This window comes from Mus caroli, unplaced genomic scaffold, assembly GCF_978045245.1.
Source record: "Mus caroli unplaced genomic scaffold, Mus_caroli_1 scaffold_2, whole genome shotgun sequence".
Taxonomy (NCBI): domain Eukaryota; kingdom Metazoa; phylum Chordata; class Mammalia; order Rodentia; family Muridae; genus Mus; species Mus caroli.
In genome coordinates this window covers 151,475,834-151,494,775 of record NW_028227257.1, presented here as the reverse complement: position 1 = coordinate 151,494,775, position 18,942 = coordinate 151,475,834, and the positions used below count along the sequence as shown (strand labels likewise).

Sequence of the window (18,942 nt, the reverse complement as noted above, 5' to 3'; positions counted from 1 at the left end):
AAAGCACAGGGCTTGAGTGGATGTTCATAACATTAACACAAAAATTAAATTGTTTTCTTGTTAGGATTAAACGGAAGTCTTTGTTTTAAAAAGACATCCATACGTGGGGGGTGGGAGGATAAGTGTCGTCATCAGAAGATGGAGCCAGAAGTGTCTGAGCCCTTAGCTAAGAGAGGCTGTATTCTCCAGCAAGGACGGGCTGCTGGGGGTGGGGGGTGGCAGCTGGAACCCATTCCTGATGCCAGCTCTGAGTATAGACTTTTATGTGATGCAGGAATCTCAATAGTCCCATCTTCTGTTTCTGCTTGCTGCTTCTGGGGCCTTTAAACAATTTCATGTTTAAGATAGTGGGCTTCCCATTTTGAGCCAGTCACACTTGAAAAATAACCCTTGAAATTATGTGAACTTAATTTCTAGCCATTTTGTTTCAGAAATACTAACCTCAGGGGGTCTTTGTTCTCTACACTAAAACTTAATCTATTTGGAAAATTCCATTTACTCTCTGTAGAAATGGGCCGGCCATGGTTCCTGTGAATGATACGGTTGCTATTATCCCTGAACACTGTAAAAATGAACTTTGAAACAGTTGGGTAGGACCAAACAAGAATCATGCCTGGTTTGGAAATGGCTGAGCAGACCTTATGCCTCCATAGTTCACTAGTCATATATGTTCAGCTTTTGTAGTTTTATTTGGAAATGTTTTTCTTACAAAACTAAGTAGATGGATCAATTGTGTTTACATTGGTGCAGCCTGGAGAGTGTCTGTTAACTGAGATGCAGGTATGATGAAGTCATCTTGATGTGGACTCCACCCAGCTCTTCCCCACATAGAAGGAAAGGACATTTAACACAATTACTGATTATTCAGAAGGTTTGTCAGAAAGATTCCAAAGTACAGGCTAGCCCCTTACCTGGATGCATCTGAGTGTGTCTAAGCACACACTTTAAACACACACATTATTTCCCCAAAGTATATCCAAGAAAATAGACTGCCGCTTAAACAGTGGCCAGAGTTTACTGCTGAGAAAACAGAGCAGGTAAGCGGCTCCTGCTGTGTGGCAGTGCTCTAGATGCACAAGAGAGCCTGTAAACCCTGCCTCTTGGGGGAAGCGCTGCTCTATGAGCTTCTCAGGGGTTGTGTTCTAAGGTTCTAAAGGTTGTGGAAGGAGAGATGCCCTCAGAAAGGGCAAGAGTTCTAGTCCCATGTTGCCTCCAGCATTTTGTAGCAGATACTTGTTCTGTGATCAGATGTGACAGAAGCAACTTCAGAAAGGAAGGGACAGGCTATCGTGGTAGAAAAGGCTTGGTGGCCGTGGGCAGCAGCTGGTCACATCGTATCTGCAGTTGGGAAACAAGGCAGGTGAATGCTGGTGTTCAACTCTCTTCTTTTAATTCAGTTCAGGAGCCCAGTCCCTGGGATGGCGTCACCCACATTTCAGACATGGCCAGAGGTGTATCCCCTAAGTGATTCCAAACCCAGTAAGACTAACAGTGAAGAGAATCCATCATAGCTTCTCAGAGGTTTGGGGTAGAAAGCAATGCAGCTGCCTTCCAGCTCTAGACCCGTGTGAGTCTTCTGGGACCTGTTATTATAATCTGAAATATGTGAAATTCTTGAAGCATGTTTCCAAATGTGATTCACTCGAAAAAGAATTGCTAGAGGTCACCGGCCACATGCTATCATCTTTCCAGATGCATGGGTCCTAGTGGACCCAACTTGGCCTGTTGTCTCTGGTGGTAAGGGACTATAGAGCTTCCCCAGTGAGTAGGCAGTTGATCCGTGAAGGCTCAGTTTCCCATCATGTGCCCTGCTGCCTTCATTAGGCCCTGATGCACAGAGGCCAGTAGCCACTTGTTATTTACTGTAGAAGTCTTGGGAAAGCTGTTTGCCAGAGCTTTCAGCAGGTCTTAGAACGTTCATGGGAATGATGAAAGTCCGCCACACTAATCAGCAAGCAAGCGCTTTACATTGTTCAACAGTAAATCTGCCAGCCTCTTTGAAGACCACAAAGAAAGAGCCCTTTGAATTGGGGCTGAAAACTACCAGAGCTTTCAAGCTCCACAGAAACTCTGTGTTGTTCAGAGCCACCGCCCAAGCCGTTTACCTCCCTCTTCTCTGAAGGTCTCCATGTGCCAACCTGAGCTTGCCATCCCCAGCCAGCCATCTCGCTGGCACGTAATGGGGTGAAACCTGGACTGCCGGGCAAAGCCTCCTTCCAGCTGAAGGGCTAATGACGTTTAGCAAGTTAAGTCTCCTTGCTGTGGTTTTCACTTAGATGGAACTTTCCAGGGCACAGTCTCAGTCCTCTAGCCTTGCAGGAGTAGCTGTAAGTGATTGGCCAACTGTGACTGTAAGCCTCCACATCCTCTCCTAGCAACCTGTTCACTCTTACAGCCTTACCTAAGTGTGTCCTGCTGTCACCTTTATAAACCATAACAAGTTATTGAGCTTTCCCCGCTCGGGGCCTCCTGTTTCCATGTTTGAGGTACCTGTGTCCCCTGTTATGTGTTTTCCTTGGTGTGAGCTGCCTCTCTTGCCCAGTTGGGAAGGGAAGCTTTGCATACCTTGTCCCCAAAGTGTGACTGGCTGGGTTCTGCTAATGTCTCATCAATAGGCACATTACTACCCTTGCAATTCATCACGGGAGACTCCTCTCACATGCAGTTGTCCATGCTAACACAATTCCAAGGACCTGAGAGAGAGCCATAGCCTGGCTCCAGGGCAGTCTGCTCTATCAACTGGAGGATCCCATGTAACTCCCATGCAAGTGTGTGTTTGCAAACGAACACACACACACACACACACACACACACACACACACCCTGGGCTTTGCCACATGTGTCTGGTGCTGCTGGGCTATGGATAACCTCAGTGGAACAGAGCAGGGCTTCTGGTTATGGATGTGGGCATCTGAGACTTCAGAGGGGAAGGACCTGGTGCTTATTCTGCTCTTGGCTTCCATTTTTAAAGCTGTGACCGCTTAAGTAAATAATTGTTCTCTCCCTCCTATCCTCAGAGCCTCCAGGGAAGGACAAGTTAGGTGTGGGTTCTGATTACTGAGCACCCTACATGGCTGCATTAAGGCAGTCCACACAGTTGCAGTGGGAGCTGGCCTGTGAGCTCTGGTGGGCAGACACCCCCTGTAAATTCCTGGACTGAAAAATTGCTTCCTGAGGTCCTTGGTAGACACTCATCCTCAGCCCTCAGGTGCAGTTGCTGGTGTCCTCCAGCTGTGGTCCTTCAAAGGTTTCTCTCTAGCCACGGGTCCTGCAGAAGTTTCAAGTGGTAGGCCCAAGATCACCGAAGGCACTATGCTCTGTACTAGAGCTGTCCTGGGGATAATCCTGCTGTTAGAAACACTAACAGATTTTACTAAAGCCCATTAAGTCTGATAGCTTCGCTCCCAAAGGTCAAGAATGGGGGTTCCGGTTAAATGAATTCTCTACGGTAATTACCATTCAGAGATGGACGGGTCTTGAAAGGTGTGTGATTGCATGCAGTAATCTCTTAGGAAGTAGGTGTTTTTTGTTTGGTTGGTTTTTGGTTTTTTCGAGACAGGGTTTCTCTGTGTAGCCCTGGCTGTCCTGGAACTCACTCTGTAGACCAGGCTGGCCTCGAACTCAGAAATTCACATGTCTCTGCCTCCCAAGTGCTGGGATTAAAGGCATGAATTGTTGAATTGGTCAAAGCTAGAGTGAACCATAGAGATCATCTGGTCCAAACAATAGGAGACTGGCACGAGGAGGAACCAGTGACTTGCCTAATGTAACAGTGGGTGTGGAGAGCCAGGACAGGCTTTTCTCAGTGAATGTCCTGCCCTGTGTGTTCAGGCCAAGTTGAACTGGAAGAGAATATGGGGAGTAGAGGATATAGCTGCTTGGGGTCCAGAGTTAAGTATTCTCTGGGTGCACATATATGTGCAGCATTCTAGACTTCAGGTGTGCTGTTTCAAGGTCTTCATTCAGAACCACCCTCTGGACAAAAATGTTCTTAAGCCACTGCTCTCCTCCTGTGGGGGTTGGGTCCCAGGAGCTGCCTCAACTACCCAACTTCATGCCCTGTGTGCCACCTTCCTGCTTTGTTAATGTAAAGGGACTTTTGCTGTGCTCTTCTGGGTGTGCAGAACTAAGTGTGTCAGAACCCTTGTGTCAGATGTGCTTGACACTCTGTAGTCCCTGGGCAGATAGGCCGAACTGGAGTTGTCCTGCAGAAACTGCTGTGGGCGGTGCCTGCATGGGAGTCTAGGAGTCTTTGCATGGCTCAGGAGGGGGGTTACTGATTGCAGCCTGGTCTGGGTTTTTCTCTGGAAGGATTTGGGGGTGTTGCTGGTGGGTTGTTATGTTTTGTTTCTCTTTAAATAGCAAATTCACTTTTAAGCCACTGCCCTTGGAAGTTGCAGGAACAGCCTGTGGGCAAATGAGAAAGCAGATTTGTCTGCGGAGGGCTGCTGGAGTGACTCTAGCTGCCTGAGCCCCTGCTCACACAACCCTGCTTTCTTGTCCTCCTTGTTCAGCAGCTCTGCTGGTTAGGTGAGCTGGCTCCTTTAGTGAGCTTTTTAAAAGGCACCCCACTCCGGACAAAAGATCACTACTTCTGTCTGTCACATAACTTACATCTTTTGAAGCGGTCCCTTTCATCTTAGCTGTCAATTTTATTGACATGAAATATTTCACAATATCCTCTTAATTCTACTTTTGACGACTCTGGAATCTGAACATTGTCCCCAATTTGTCCCTGTTCCTGGTAAATTCCAAGTCTCTGTTTCCCTTCCTGAGTGAATCTTACTAGTGTTGTCAGTGTCATGACTGTTCTCTACATGTCACAGGTTTGCTAATACTCTGATTCATGTGTATTGTAATGCTCTTCTGCTTCTCTGGAATTAACCTGCTTTCCATTGTATGACTCTTAAATGAAAGCTTAGGTAGTCAGTGCTTGTAGAAGTATTGGAAAGCTAGAAATATTTCCCTAAGCATGGCATTACCTGCATGCCACCACATTTTAATGGGTTTTATTGTCATTTAGTTCAAGATTATTTTCTAATTTTCTTTGTGATTTCCTCTTTGGCTTCTGTGATTTCCAGAGTCTACAGTTTAATTTTCAAATAACATGGGAAGGAATTCTGATGTATTTTTGCCAATGGTTTGTAACATCATTTTTGGTCAGAGAATGGATTCTGCGTGAATTTGAAACTTGTTTTAAGCTCCCCCTGCTTCTGTTGTAACTTATGCACTGGGAGAGGCTATGTATGCCGCAGGTCACACAGCTGAGGGTACACATGCTTGGGGCTCTCCTGTCTGTGTCCTTCCTGTCACTCAGAGAGGACTGTGGCCTGTTCCTGGGAGCCTTTTCACTTAGGGTCATCTTATCTCCTGGACCACAGCTTCTTAAAACTATCGCCACTTTTAAGCTTTCTGACTCCTTCTCACCAGAGAAATCTTTTCATGGCCCTCAGCAGAAGATATATAAAATAAGCATGCTCTTCAAACTTTTGCTGATAAAAAGCCATGTTTATCTTAAAACAGTTCTTTGCTGTGCTTGTAATTTTATTATTTACTAAAGATGAAAGGTTTACATGCCAGCTCAATGGGTGTCTTTGCTTATTTTACATAAACAGTTCCGTCTTGGCCGAGGATGAGATGCTGCAGTGGTGCAGCATATCGACATCTTTATAGTCACCAGTGCTGAGAGCGCCTCTCCTCAGAAATGCATCACACAAAATGGCAGAAGAATCTTTAGGACCGTTTCAGAAACTGTTAGGAATCTCATCACAATCTAACACCAGCACTCGTTTCATGCTCTGCTTCTTTCTTTAAGAGATCAAGCCAGCCAGTTTTTGTTCTGACACAGCAGTCAGTCTGCATACACTACTTTGATGCAGGCTAAGCAGTGACAGCAGCAACACAGTGTCTTCGCTCCCATAAGAAAATAGGAGCGGAACTCATTGTGTGTGCAGTGTGAGCCATGCATATATGTGAGCCATGTATACAGAGGCTTCATTCTGACCCACAGTATTTTAGGCACTTTGTTGTTTTTGTGTGGTACAAGGGAACATGTAGTGTGAAGTGCCCTGTTGTGTGTTCAGACCCAAGGCTACAGTGAAGTCATGTGATGTGCCGTGGGCAAATGCTGCCAAAGCACCTCAGATTCATGATACATTTGATCTTGAATTTACGTTTGGTTGTTTTAGAAACTCCAGAGTTTAAGAAGTTAGGTTTGGCCGGGAGATGGTGGCACACAACTTTAATCCCAGCACTCGGGAGGCTGAGGCAGGTGGATTTCTGAGTTCGAGGCCAACCTGGTCTACAGAGTAAGTTCCAGGACAAGAGCTATACAGAGAAACCATTCTGGGGTGGGGGCGGGGTAGGAGGGTGGAGGGGAGGAAGTTCGGTTTGGGGCTGGAGGGATGACTCAGCTGTTCTGAACAATAGAGTTCATTTCCCAGCACTCATGTTGGCCAGCTCGTAGCCACCTGTAACTCCAGCTCCAGGAAGCCAGTGTATCTGCCCTCTGAGGCTGGCTACACTCTGGTGCAGGGACTCACACACACACACACACATAAAAATAACACAGATAAATCATAAGAAATAATCTGGGTTCCAAGTTACTTCACTCTCCCATTTTTCTTTCTCTCTTTTCTAGAAAAAGAAAATTTTAAACCCCCATTGCTTGTAAACGATGGTCTCCCCTTTTTGTTTAGAGTGGAAATGTAGGGACCAATAGGTGGGGCTTAAGGGGTTAAGTGGGACATGGTTAGTGGGTGGTCAAGTGAGTGACCTTAATTCTCTTCTGACATACAGTAAAAGGGCGAGGCCACCATCCCCCTGCAGTGGGTTACCTTAATCACTGTTTTATTGCTGTGAAAAGACACCTTGTCTACAGCAACGCTTACAAAAGAAAGCATTTAACTGAAGCTGGCTTACAGTTTCAGAAGTTCAGTCTATTATCATCATGGTGGGGAGCTTGCAATATGCAGGCAAACATGGTGTTGGGGAAGGAGCTGAGTGTTCTACATCAGGATCCACAGGCCACAGGAAGAGAGAGTGACAGTGGACCTGAAACCTCAAAGCACACCCCCAGTGACACACTTCCTTCAACCAGGCCATGCCAACTTCTCCTAACCCCTCAAGTACTGCTGCTACCTGATTTCTAAACACACAAATATATGAGCCTTCCAGGGCTGTGGTGCTTTGAATAAGAATGGCCTTCATAGACTCATTTGAATGTTTAAGGTGTGGCATTAGGAGGTGTGATCTTGTTTGGAGAAAATGTGTCATCCCATGGGGGGGTGGGCTTTGGGATTTCAAATGCCCAAACCAGGTTCAGTCTCTCTCCTCCTCCCTCTTTCTCTTCCCCCCCCCTCCTTTTCTCCCTCCCCTTTTCTCTCTCCCTTTTTCTCTCTGCCTGTGGTTCCAGGTGTAGAACTCTCAGCTTCTGCTCCAATACCATGTCTGCCCGTGTACCAGCATGCACTGTGATGAGGTTGAAACCTCTGGACTGTAAACCATCCCCAATTAAATGTTTTCCTTTAAAAGAGTTGCCACGGTCATGGTGTCTCTTCACAGCAATTAAAAAAATACAACAAAACTCTAAGATAGAGACCAGTCATATTCAGACTACCACAAGGATGCACTCACTGTCAGTCTGTTTCAGGCACTGGGGTCCACCATTTCCCTGTGTCAGATAGAATCCTAGGTTTGGTCTATAGCCATACAGCCCTGAACACACCCTGTCTCATCTGAAACTAAGCAAGGTCTGTCCTGGTTAGTCATATGGGAGAATCGTAGGTATGGTTCCACCAAGAGCAGTGTTCTGGCAGTTTTTAACTACTCAGAACATGGCAGAATGGCTGTGTATATGCCAAGTGCCAGGGCTACTTTCCTTCCTCTCCCTGAGCACTTGGCGTGCTCACGCCACATTCTCCGACAAACTGTCCAGCTGCCCAGTGATCAGTTATCACAGCCCTTGCTTCCTGGTCTTGCTGAGCTAAACACTCCGGCCTCTTCTGGATGCCTGTCCATTTCTCCTCCTTCAGTACCTCCAAGTGGAGGTATGGGAACACCTTTTGTAAGGTACTGAAGGGAAAAATCATCTAGAACAGAGGAAAAAAACCACAATAATTCACCAATAAGCAAACCTATTTTGCAGCTAAGCTGTTGTTGAATTATCTGCTTTAAAAACTTATTAAAACTTTTAAAACTAAGCCTGTGTAGCTGTATGGCTGAGCAAAATGGTATGTATAAAGTTGATGGGTTTCATTTGCTGGTTATGTTTTTCTGTCTATGTAGACATAAATGTCAGTTCATGTGCCATCATGTGGATATGTTTATCACATTTTGGGGTGTGTGTGAATTTGACAGTGATCTTAGAGGGAAGCTGTTTAGCACTTGGCAGTGGTCTGAGAGAGAAGTTCTCCACCTGAAGCTTGGAGGTATCAGAACACATAAGAAAGGATGGGGTTAGGGGTGGGGCTCAGTGGTAGGTCAGTGCTTAGCCTATACAGCCCTAAGTTCTATCCCCAGCATGCTGAAGGATGTGCGGGGAGAGTAAAGGTGAAGACCAGACCTGGGGCCTGCTTCTCGCCTGCTGCTTCTGTTTGAATGAAATGGATTTCTAAACAAAGCCACATCCGCAACTAAATAGTCTAGGAAAATTCTGCTAATGGAATATTGCTTAATTAAGGAACAGAATATATAAAGTTTCACTTCGTTATTAGTAAAGATCATGCACATTGCTGTTACCTTCAGTTAACTTCAATATCTAGGTCACCTCATTTCATACCCAGCACATGGAATTTTGGTGTTGCTTTGGTGTTCTGTGTTTGACGTGAGAACTTTTCACTGTTCTGGAAGGAGACTGAGTGGCTAAGGAAGTTTTGTGCAGCAGGTGCCTGTTGACCCCAGGGCCTGAGCAGCTCCTTGTGCTCTGTTCAATGGGCAGAGGCTTTGCTGACCTTCCTCCTGGGAGGGGAGAATACTAAAAGCCAGGGCAACTGCTAGAACACTGTGTGGAGAAGGCTTCTGGCAGTTTGAATGGCCAGCCCAGTGTCGCTGGTTGCTGGTGATTTCACAGGTAGGTAGGATACACCTGACTGCTCTTTCCCTCCCATACCCACACGTCCTCTCCAGGCTTCCTGTCCTAGTGAGCTTTACCTATGACCAAAAGCAAGTTAAAGAGAGCACAGTCTATTTCAGCTTACAACTCTCAGGTCACACTCCATCACTGAGGAAAATCAGGGCAGGTACTCAAGGCAGGAGCTGAAGCAGAGGTCATGGAGGAGCAACGCTTACTGGCTTGCTCCCCTTGGCTTACTCAGTGCGCTGGCCCTCCATATCAGCCATTAATAGAGAAAACACTCTCCAGTTTTGCCTACAAGCCAATCTGATTGAAGCATTTTCTCAGTTGAGATCTGTTCCCAGATGACCACACACACACACACACACACACACAAAAGCAATAATAATAATAATGACAACAACAACAACCAGGATACCTCATTTGGCCAAACACAGACAGAAGGTAAAGAGCAGAGAAGCCTATGGGTATAGTACACATGACATCACCTATCAGGGTCCAGCCTCCAGAGGAGACTTCCACCTAATGCTTTATGTGTAAGCTGAAGAGGATGTGCGGTTGGGGATTGTCACAAAGGTGAGCAGGAACCGGCTACTGCCACCTTTCTGCTGTGGGGACAAAGCCACCCGGTCCATGTGACCTTGCCATGTCGCTGTGACTCTACTGGATGGTGGGATTTACCAGACAATGAGAAGTGCAGCTCTATAGCCTTTTAGCCAGCCCAGTGCTCCCCAGCCAGCACTTGCTGTTGACCATAGAACCAAAAGTCTAGTTGGCGTCCTCTTGGTGTGGGCCAGCTTCCCAAGCCCAGCACAGTACAGAGGGGTCAGTGAAGATACCCAGCACAGATCTGACCCAGAGTCTGGTCTGCTTACTCTAGCACACCTTGCACCAACCCACTTCAGGCTCTTGCGTAAGTGAGCTGCCTGCCCTCTCTCCCAAGCACCATGCTAGGAGGAATCCTCCCTTCTAATAGGAATGGAATGAGGTGTGAGAAAGAACAGAAGCCTGGAAGATTCCCCTGTTCTCAGGCTGTTCTCGGGTCTCCGGGCTGTCTCGCTTTTGCCAGGGAGGAAAACAATTTTGTATAAAGTGAGCAACTGATATTTAGCTCTGTATTCATCCCTCACAACTGGAAGGAAGTAGGTGATGTTCTTACTTGTGAGATCTGAAACCAAGGCCAGAGAGGACTGAGTTAAGGGCAGAGGAAGACTGAACACCTGGTGCCTTTGACTCCTAACATTGCTGTTTGTCAGTGTCTGCTGAGAGACTGCTCTGGCAGCAGGAGCAGCTGGAGTTGATACGTGCTGGGAAGGGTGAGTGATTTTCAGTGGGGACCTCTGAGAAGGTTCCACTCTACAGACTTGTGGGGAGTTGGCTTAGGAGGAACAGTTGGGAATTCACTGAGTGTGGTGGTTTGAATATGCTTGGCCCAGGGAGTGGCACTAGTAGTGGCACTAGGAGGTGTCGCCTTGTTGGAGGAAGTATGTCACAGTGGTTGTGGGCTTTAAGAACCTGCTCCTGCTGTTGCAAGACAGTCTTTCCTGTCTGCAGTCCCATCAGGAAACAGAACTCTCAGCTCCTCTAGTGTTGTACCTACCTAGATGCTGCCATGTTCCTGCCATGATAATAATGGACTGAACCTCTGAACTGTAAGCCAGCCCCAGTTAAATGTCCTTACAAGAGTTTTCTTGGTTGTGGTATCTCTTTGCAGTAATGAAAACCCTAAGACACTGAGTTCTGCCTGTCCATCTTCACCCCAGTTCTGCCTCCTCCTAACCCATTTGCCCCATGTCACTACTGTCAGGAAGGGACAGCCTCACTGTTATGCACTTGCTATTAGGTGATGCTTTTTTTTTTTTTTGATCCAGTCTGATTAAATCTTCCCAGTTTAAATGAAAGCAAGTGTTTCTTGAGCATATTTTGTGTAGAGACATCGCAGGAGCTGGAGATGGGAGCCTCAAACTCTCCTCAAGGACTTATCTGATGAGTCAAAATATAACATGACAGCTGTCATACAAAAACACACTTGCCCTGGAGTGGTTTGTAGTTTCCTAGAGTGTGCTGACCCATTAAGACAACCAGTACATGTGTGCTTAAGGTTTTGTTCCAACAGAACCAAGTGTGTGTACAAGGATGGTGATCACGGCAAACACCACCTCTGCATTCTCAGGACATAAAGTACCACACAGAAATGAAATCTTACTGTATATGCAGGCAGCAGACTGACCGAGCAGGCTAGTGTGCACATGTGGCCGATCTTCAGCAGGGATGGGGATGGGAAGGGACACTGCTAGAATTGGAAATGGCCTCTCCTCTCTTGTGTCCATTCATCACCTCAAGCCCTTTAACAAGATCCTGAGGACATGAGTGACAGGTGACAAGGTAGCTAGTGTTAAAATTCCTGTTTGGAGAAGTTGAGCCTGGGTGGTTTTGTTGTGGAATGGACTTCCGCCTTCCTCTCGTAAGCATTTGAAGGGTTCACAGAGAAGGTAGTGAAGTCACTGTTAAGCCAATTTCCTGCCATGGTGACTATCAAGTCCCTGTACTCACTCAGCACTAGAGGACATCCACTGGAGGAACAGAAAGGGCAGAACTGTCAAGTGGTGGCATGCTATTACTGTGCGTCTGAAAATGTCCTCACTTCACGTACAACCACTGGGTCCTCACAGACCCAAGGGACACACTCTAGTCTTTAAGAACTCTCTGCTCATGGACTCTGACCCTGGGCAAGCCGCTGGAGCTGCCTTTTCCTTCCTTGTAAAGCAGGAGTTTTGCCCTGCTCTGCTCCCTTCCCAGAGCTGGGCAAGGGTGAGCAAAAGATCAAAGAATGCAGCTCTCTGGCTCTTGGGAGAGCCAGCTCAGCTGTCCATTTCCTTCGAAGCCTGGTCACTCTGTAGCAACACTCCTGTGAACTTGACAAGTGTAGGCCTCTTCTAAGTATATTAGTGCAGAGATAGGGCAGCTTTACAGAGTTCTTTCCCTTTCTGAATCACTCCAAGAGGTGTGTGTCTAAGTTAGGGTTTCTATTTCTGAGATTAAAAAGCAGCTCAGGGAGGAAAGGGTTTATTTCATCATAACTCTCAGGTCAGACTCCATCTCTGAGGGAAGCCAGAGCAAGAGCTGAAGCAGAAGCTGTGCGGGGACACTGCTTACTGTCCCATTCCTGACCTGGCTCGCCCTGCTTTCTTATGCAACTTAGGGCCACCTGCCTAGGGGTGGCACCATCTCTAGTGGCTGGACCCTCCTTCACCTATCATTAATTAAAAAGAAAAATAAGGTACAGAACTACAACAGGCCAGGCTGAAATAGACGTTTGCTCAGTTGAGGTTACTCTCCCCAGATGACTCTAGGGTGTGTCAAGTTGACATAAAACTAACCAATATGGTGTGTGTAAAAAGTCCCCTTTCCTGGTAGCATTTGATGGGTGTAATTCGTGAGATGTCCGGGAACCTGAGAAGCTGCTGGACAGACAGCAGCCAGGCTTGCCTGGCCTCGTTGTGTGTTTGGTCTCTACGCTGGTCAGCTTTTGAAATTGGAGGACTGAGTACTTTGCTCCCCTGGGTGTTCACCTGATGAGTGTATAAAGCGATCGTGTGCACACATACATGAGCTACAAAGTAGGGGGCAAGGTTACCCACCCCTGGCCACTCTCCTTCCCAGGAAGCCACTCTTCCCCAACTTGCCAACCCTCTTATGTAGATGTGGAGTTTCACAAGGAGATGTTTAAGTATGCGAGCATCCTCCTTAGGAGGGGTCAGCTAGTGGCTCTCATGTTGGGATGGGAAGGGCATGTCGAGAGATGGAGTGACTTGAGCAGGTGCTCCTGTTTCTGTCCTCAGCACATCCATCCCTGCCTTCCAGCACACAGTTTAGCAACTGCCTTTCATTTCTTGAGAGAGCAACCAGATATCTTGCATTAGTAGCCTTAGTACCGACATTTTACAAATGTGGATGCAAGCAAGTTTGGCCTGCATCTCTAGGCCCCTCCTTCAGCATCAATGGTTGGTTGTTGTTTCAGCCAGCCTCACTCCTGTGGAGTCATTAGACAAGCCCCCATCTGCTCAGCCCACTGTCAGAGGCCACTCAAGCTCATGGGTATGGACAGGTGTGGGGAGAAGTCCTCACTCACTTCCAGATCTTGCAGATGTCTCTTCATAGTCACTCCTGGCTTTATCCTCTCTGGAAAATTAGTTTATTAGTACATGCATCCCTAACTCTGAGGGTGTGTATGGGCGGAGAAAATGAACAGCATGAATCTTACACACTGTGTGGGGTAAATGCTATTTAAATCCGGCTGGAGCAGCTAAGCATCACACTAGCATGAGATCATTGGCTTGGGGCCAGGTTTGTTGTGTTTGTGGGTGGTTCCCCCCCTCTTTTGAGGAGGGGTCAGGCTTTGAGAGCTAAGCCATCTGTCCAGTATAATATTTTAAGTCTTTAATAACAAATCATTTGCAATATATCTTACTGCGTAGAGGAGAAAATGAATATTTTGCAGAAGTGTTATGTTTAGAAACGTCTTCCCCATTCCCTTTTGTTATCATTTCGGTGGTGTTGTCTCCATTTGATAGTGCACATCTTTGTACTACTGTTTTGCAGAATTAATTAGTTCATTAAAAATGGCATTTTAAAACCAGTGTGCCAGTACAGTGTGCTTCTTTAGAAGGCTTTTGCTTCTAAAAGGCATTAAGCTTCTACAAGAACAGATGCAGGGGTTCTATGGACAGACATTAAGCCTCAAGACTTGAAAGGCTCTATGTTGCTTTCTTTGAGGTGTATTTTCAATGAGCTCTGGCTGCCATTGTGCATGCCTTTCCGTGGTTAATGTAGTGACCTCTGCCACACCTTGCCTCTTCATCCGCTGCAGAGAACTGTGCATCTCATTGCATAATGGCCTAGCCTGGGTCCATGTGGCAATCTCTAATGTACTGTCTACCCATTCAATGAGTATTCAAGGAGCACCAGGCACTGTGGCAAGGCGCTGGGTAGTACAAGGAAGAGAGCAGTCACATGACCCTCCAGAATCCTGCAGGGAAGTAGGGCTTTAAAGAAATAATCACTCACAAATTGTGTAGTTACAAATGTGCAGAGGTGACAGAATTTGAAAGTGCTGTGTGAGGTAGGATGTACTGATGGAGAGGTGTGAACAGGACAGGGCCAGGGAAGGTAGCCTAAGAAAGAATCACCAGGGCTCTGTGGTGGGCCTGGCTGGGCAGAGAGCTTCGGGAAGATTGCTCAGTGTAAGGAAGGGGGTGGCAGCTGAGGCTGGAAGGGAGCGAGCGGCAGCTGCGTTGGAGGCTCGCCTTGGCCTCTGAGGACTTGAGACTTGAGTCCTTTCTGAGCCCTGTCTCAGGAGTGGTTCTGAAAACAGAGGATGCTTTACCTAGACAAGCAAAGGCCCCTAGAAGGCATGGGTTGTGTGGCTTTGCCCTGCAAAGCTGGCACCTCTAGTCAGATCACCTCTAAGGTCCTGTGAATAGGTACATGAGCCTGGTGTGGAGAGAGGAGTTGTTACAAGAGCTGAGTGCTGAGAGGGCGTGGGAGGAAGGGATGCTCACACTGATGGGACCAGATGTGAGTGCAGTGTCAGGGAGTAGCAGGGAAGGTCCTCAGAAGGCTAAAGCAGAAGCACCAAGAGACTCAGCAGTCGTCCCACCTCTCCGTCTGCTTACAGGCAGCAAGAGGAAGCATCTGCACTCCATGGTCCTGCAGTTTAGTCACAGTAGTCAAGAGCTGGGATCATTACATGTGCCCATCAACATACTAACAGATAAAGAAAACATGGTGTTGGCACAATTGGGACTTTGACAAGAAGGAAACCCCATCAGTATGGAGAAACATGAAAGTCGTGTGTTAAATGAAATAAACCAGTCACAGACAGATTAAATAGTACAGGGTGTCTGTCATTCATGTGTCAAATCTGAAAGAGTCTAATCCATAGGGGAAGACTGTACAACAGTAGTTACCAAGGACTTGGATAGGAGAGCGAATGGGGATGTTACCTGGAAAGCACGATTGTTAGCAATAAGCTCAAAAGATCTATTAGAGCATAATGGCCAGAGTTAATGATAGGTTATCACAGTCTTAAAAATTGCTGACAGAAAAGGTGGTATGTGAGGGAAAGCACGTGATCATTAGCTTGATAATAGCCATCCCATAATGTGTGTGTGTATTTCAGAGCACACTCACAGGGAAAAAGTGGTGCCATTTTTAATTTGCCAGTTAAGTAATAAGCTCACCTAACAGCTCCACTACAGAAGTATGCCTTTAAGATCCACACAGCTATTACAGTTGTGATTACTTCAAGACTATGTGGTACAGTGTTACATACATACATACTACATACGTACATACAGCCAGGCATGCAGAATGCATACTCTACAAAGAAAACCAGAGACCTTAATTTTGGAAGGATCTAGACAAAGATACTTAAATCAGGGTTCACAAATAGACTCCTAAGAGCTATAAAGTGCAGAAAGTTGCATGTGAAATGTCATATAGTTTTCAGTACCTTCTCCTAGGGATCTGGGACCTAAGGAGACTAAAAATCGTCAGTGAAGAGCATAGGAAAACCCAGCAACTGTCCATATTTACAAAAGCCTTTGTTTAACTTTGGGAGTAGTAGCTGAGTAGCGTCTGCCAAGCTGATATGATGTGGCTACATGGAGACACTGGCCAGCCTACAGAAATTACCTGCAGACCACCTCTTGGAGATGCTGTCAGTGGGTCACTAGGCAGGGCAATTTCTGGGGTGCTAGTGGTCTTCAGTACTCCTATGAAGGCCATTTAAAGAAACAAGAGGGCTGGAGAGTTGGCTCAATGGTTAAGAGCACTAACTGCTCTTCTGAAGGTCCTGAGTTCAAATCTCAGCAACCACATGGTGGCTCACAACCATCTGTAATGAGATCTGATGCCCTCTTCTGGTGTGTCTGAAGTCAGCTATAGTGTACTTATGTATAATAATAAATAAATCTTTTTAAGAAAGAAAGAAAGAAAGAAAGAAGAAAAGAAAGGAAGGGAAGGAAGAAAGGAAGGAAGGAAGGAAGGAAGGAAGGAAGGAAGGAAGGAAGGAAGAAAAAAAGAAAGAAAGAAAGAAAGAAAGAAAGAAAGAAAGAAAGAAAGAAAGAAAGAAAGAAAAAGAAAGGCTTAGGGCCCAGGTGTGTGTTATGTCTAGGAGTGCAGGTAGGGAGGGTGGTTTCTGCTGCCACAGAGTCACTGAGCAGTGAGTGAGTCTGCAGTCCCATCCTAGGAAGCCATTGGAAACCTGGGGAGAGAAGAGTTCCTGCTTTTCTCAGCACACGCTCATCTCCTAAACCACTGAGTGCCTGGTCTTCATTAAGGATGGGGCAGAGAAACAAACTTAAATGTTAACTTTCTGCCTGAGAATACTCACACCTTGATCTGAACCTGTGGTTTCTAGAAGTTTGTGTTTGCAGGCTAGTTCTTAGGCCTTGGAGCTGTGTTGGAGTAAAGGAAACCCAGCATCCTCTCCATGTTTGAAAGGCTCCTGTAATGTAAATAGGAACAGCAATCCTTCCAAGTTATTACCCTGTTAACAGGTTGACAGATATGTGCAAATTGTGACTCACTGCTCAATTTGGCTCCAAATTAATGTCTTTCCGTGCGGGCCGCACAGGCCGCGTCTGCTCAAGTGTAAACTCGTCACCGCTGCGGTGTGCTGCTTGTTTGCCTCCACTCTAAAGGTAAAAATTAAAGTAATTTGATTCTGCCACCAGTGGAGTGTGACATATGGTGGTAGTGTGGGAGGAGAGCAAGCCGTTCCTACCTGTCCTTAGCCCGGCTCTGTAAGCGTGGTGCTGGCGTACTCTGCGAGCACAGTACAGACACGAGCAGCACCCGCTGTCTTGGGAGGCAGCATTCTAGAAGCATTGCCAAAGACCACCCCACACACACCAGCCCCCACTCTCCACAGAAAGAAAGCCATTTTTGTCTCCAGACTTTTAATCTGGTGTGGCAAGCCTCCCTGGTTTCTGTCAAGTTACTAGTGGCTCATTTGTATCTCTAAGGCTGGGTCTATTTAAAAATGAAATGTTTTGATTTCTGCATCTAAAATCTCGACGCTGTTTTCCTCAGCTAAAGGTGCAGCTGACTTTCTTTGGTCTCTTTTTGGCAAATGCATAATGTCACCTGTAACAAAGGAGTCTGTATCTCCTTTATGTTAGGCCTGAGAAGAAAAGCAACCTCCTTAAAATTCATTTCTGCTCCATGGAATCTTCAAATGAGCTTGCTGAGCCTTATCTAAGATCACAGGCAGGGGGGTGGGCAGGGAGGAAGCCACTGAAAACCCACCCACCCTGGGCCTCTTAACTGTGCTGTGCCTGCGGCAGATACCTTTCCTAGGAACTATCTTTCCTCTGCCACAACCCTCCCTTCCAAGTAAAAGTCCCTATTTATAATAGAGTCCAAAAATGACCAGGGATGCCCACTGCAACTCTGGATGCAATGAACAAAGTCTGGACCAGGTGGCTGGCTTGGAATTCTAGGAAAGTAGCGTGAGGTTGCCTCCAGGTTTGTATGTGGCCCAGGATCACCACATAACCCCACTGTTCGGGTCTTCCAGCCTGCTAAGGAGCCTGATTCTCCAGGTGGTATGCTGAAGGTTTCAAGGTGAAGGATATAAGACATCAGGTTATGATGGTCTTTGTGCTGAACTTGTGCATATTCATCCAGCTCCCTTCCAGAGCTATGATGGCTATTGATTAAAGTCTATGCACAAGACACTGCCTGCCCCTCACATTAGCATATACTTAGCAGTGACCTCCATTCACACTGGACAGAAGCTGTTTGCTTCTGCTGAGTCTGAAGAAATGGGTTGAAAGCACACATATAGATTGGGGAAGTATCTGAAGGTGAGCATCGCCAGCCCCTGAGTTGGCATGGTTTTGTCATGCAACTTCTGTTGGTTCAGTAGACAGTACCATGCTGGCGCCTCCCTCTCTTCCAGTCACCTCTGCAATTAAGTTATGCTTAGATGCCATGAGGCTGTGAGTCAGGGAATCACCAAAGATCCCCTGACTGTTTCTCAGTCACCTAGGAATGACACTTCTGAAGCTGTTACTTCTTAGTAGGGTGGGGCCTTAAAGAAATGCTTGGAGCAACTTAAGCTCTTAATAGCAAGACTCACATGGTGGTCGAAGTCCTCTTGAGAAGGGAAGCTGGCTGCTGCTGTGACCCCGTGGAATCTGTGGGCTACTTACAAGTCCACCAGAATCCCTGACACCACCTTCCCCAGGAGCACCCCAGCCAGCACCACCTCTTTTCATGCCCACCTGCCCACTGCCCTTGTTTGTTATCAGGCCTTCTGCAGCCTCTCCTGCCCTCCCAACAGGACAGTCCTGAGAACCGCCTTCTGACTTCCTTGGCAGGCATGCGGGTATGCACTTTTTACCAGATAGCCTTCTTCTGCACTCCCTCTCATGAGCCTCAGGTTTCCAACTGGAATTTCATATCATGTGATCAAGGAGCCCATCTCTGTGTTCCCCCAGAAACTATACCTTAACATGTCCCTGATGTAGAGAGTTTATGATTAAGTTTACTACCCATTAATAGCTTTTTGGGGGTCTTGGCTGCTGAGTTAGACACACCTTTTGTGTTGGTGTGGGTAGACAGTGAACTGGCAGGGTGTCCTATGTAGTGAGCAAAGCCAGCTCTGTGTGTGCTGTGGACTGGCATGTTCCCAGTGAGCCTCCACTGCAGGGCAGGAGGGCTCTTGGGACCACCCGTCAGCATGCATGGCATCTGTGAGTCCTTAATAAGTACCCAACACCATGCCTCACGCTTAATGCCAGTGGTCTCAGTAAGTATTAAGCCCCCGGGAGATGCAGACTCCACGGTCAGGGGAGGGA

At 46.8% G+C, this 18,942-nt stretch overlaps 1 protein-coding gene across 3 annotated transcripts in view; it reads left to right on the top strand.

Moving 5' to 3' along the window:
- Med27 (mediator complex subunit 27) overlaps positions 1 to 18,942 on the top strand; it is a 214,507-nt gene that overhangs the window by 140,366 nt on the left and 55,199 nt on the right. The window lies entirely within an intron of this gene.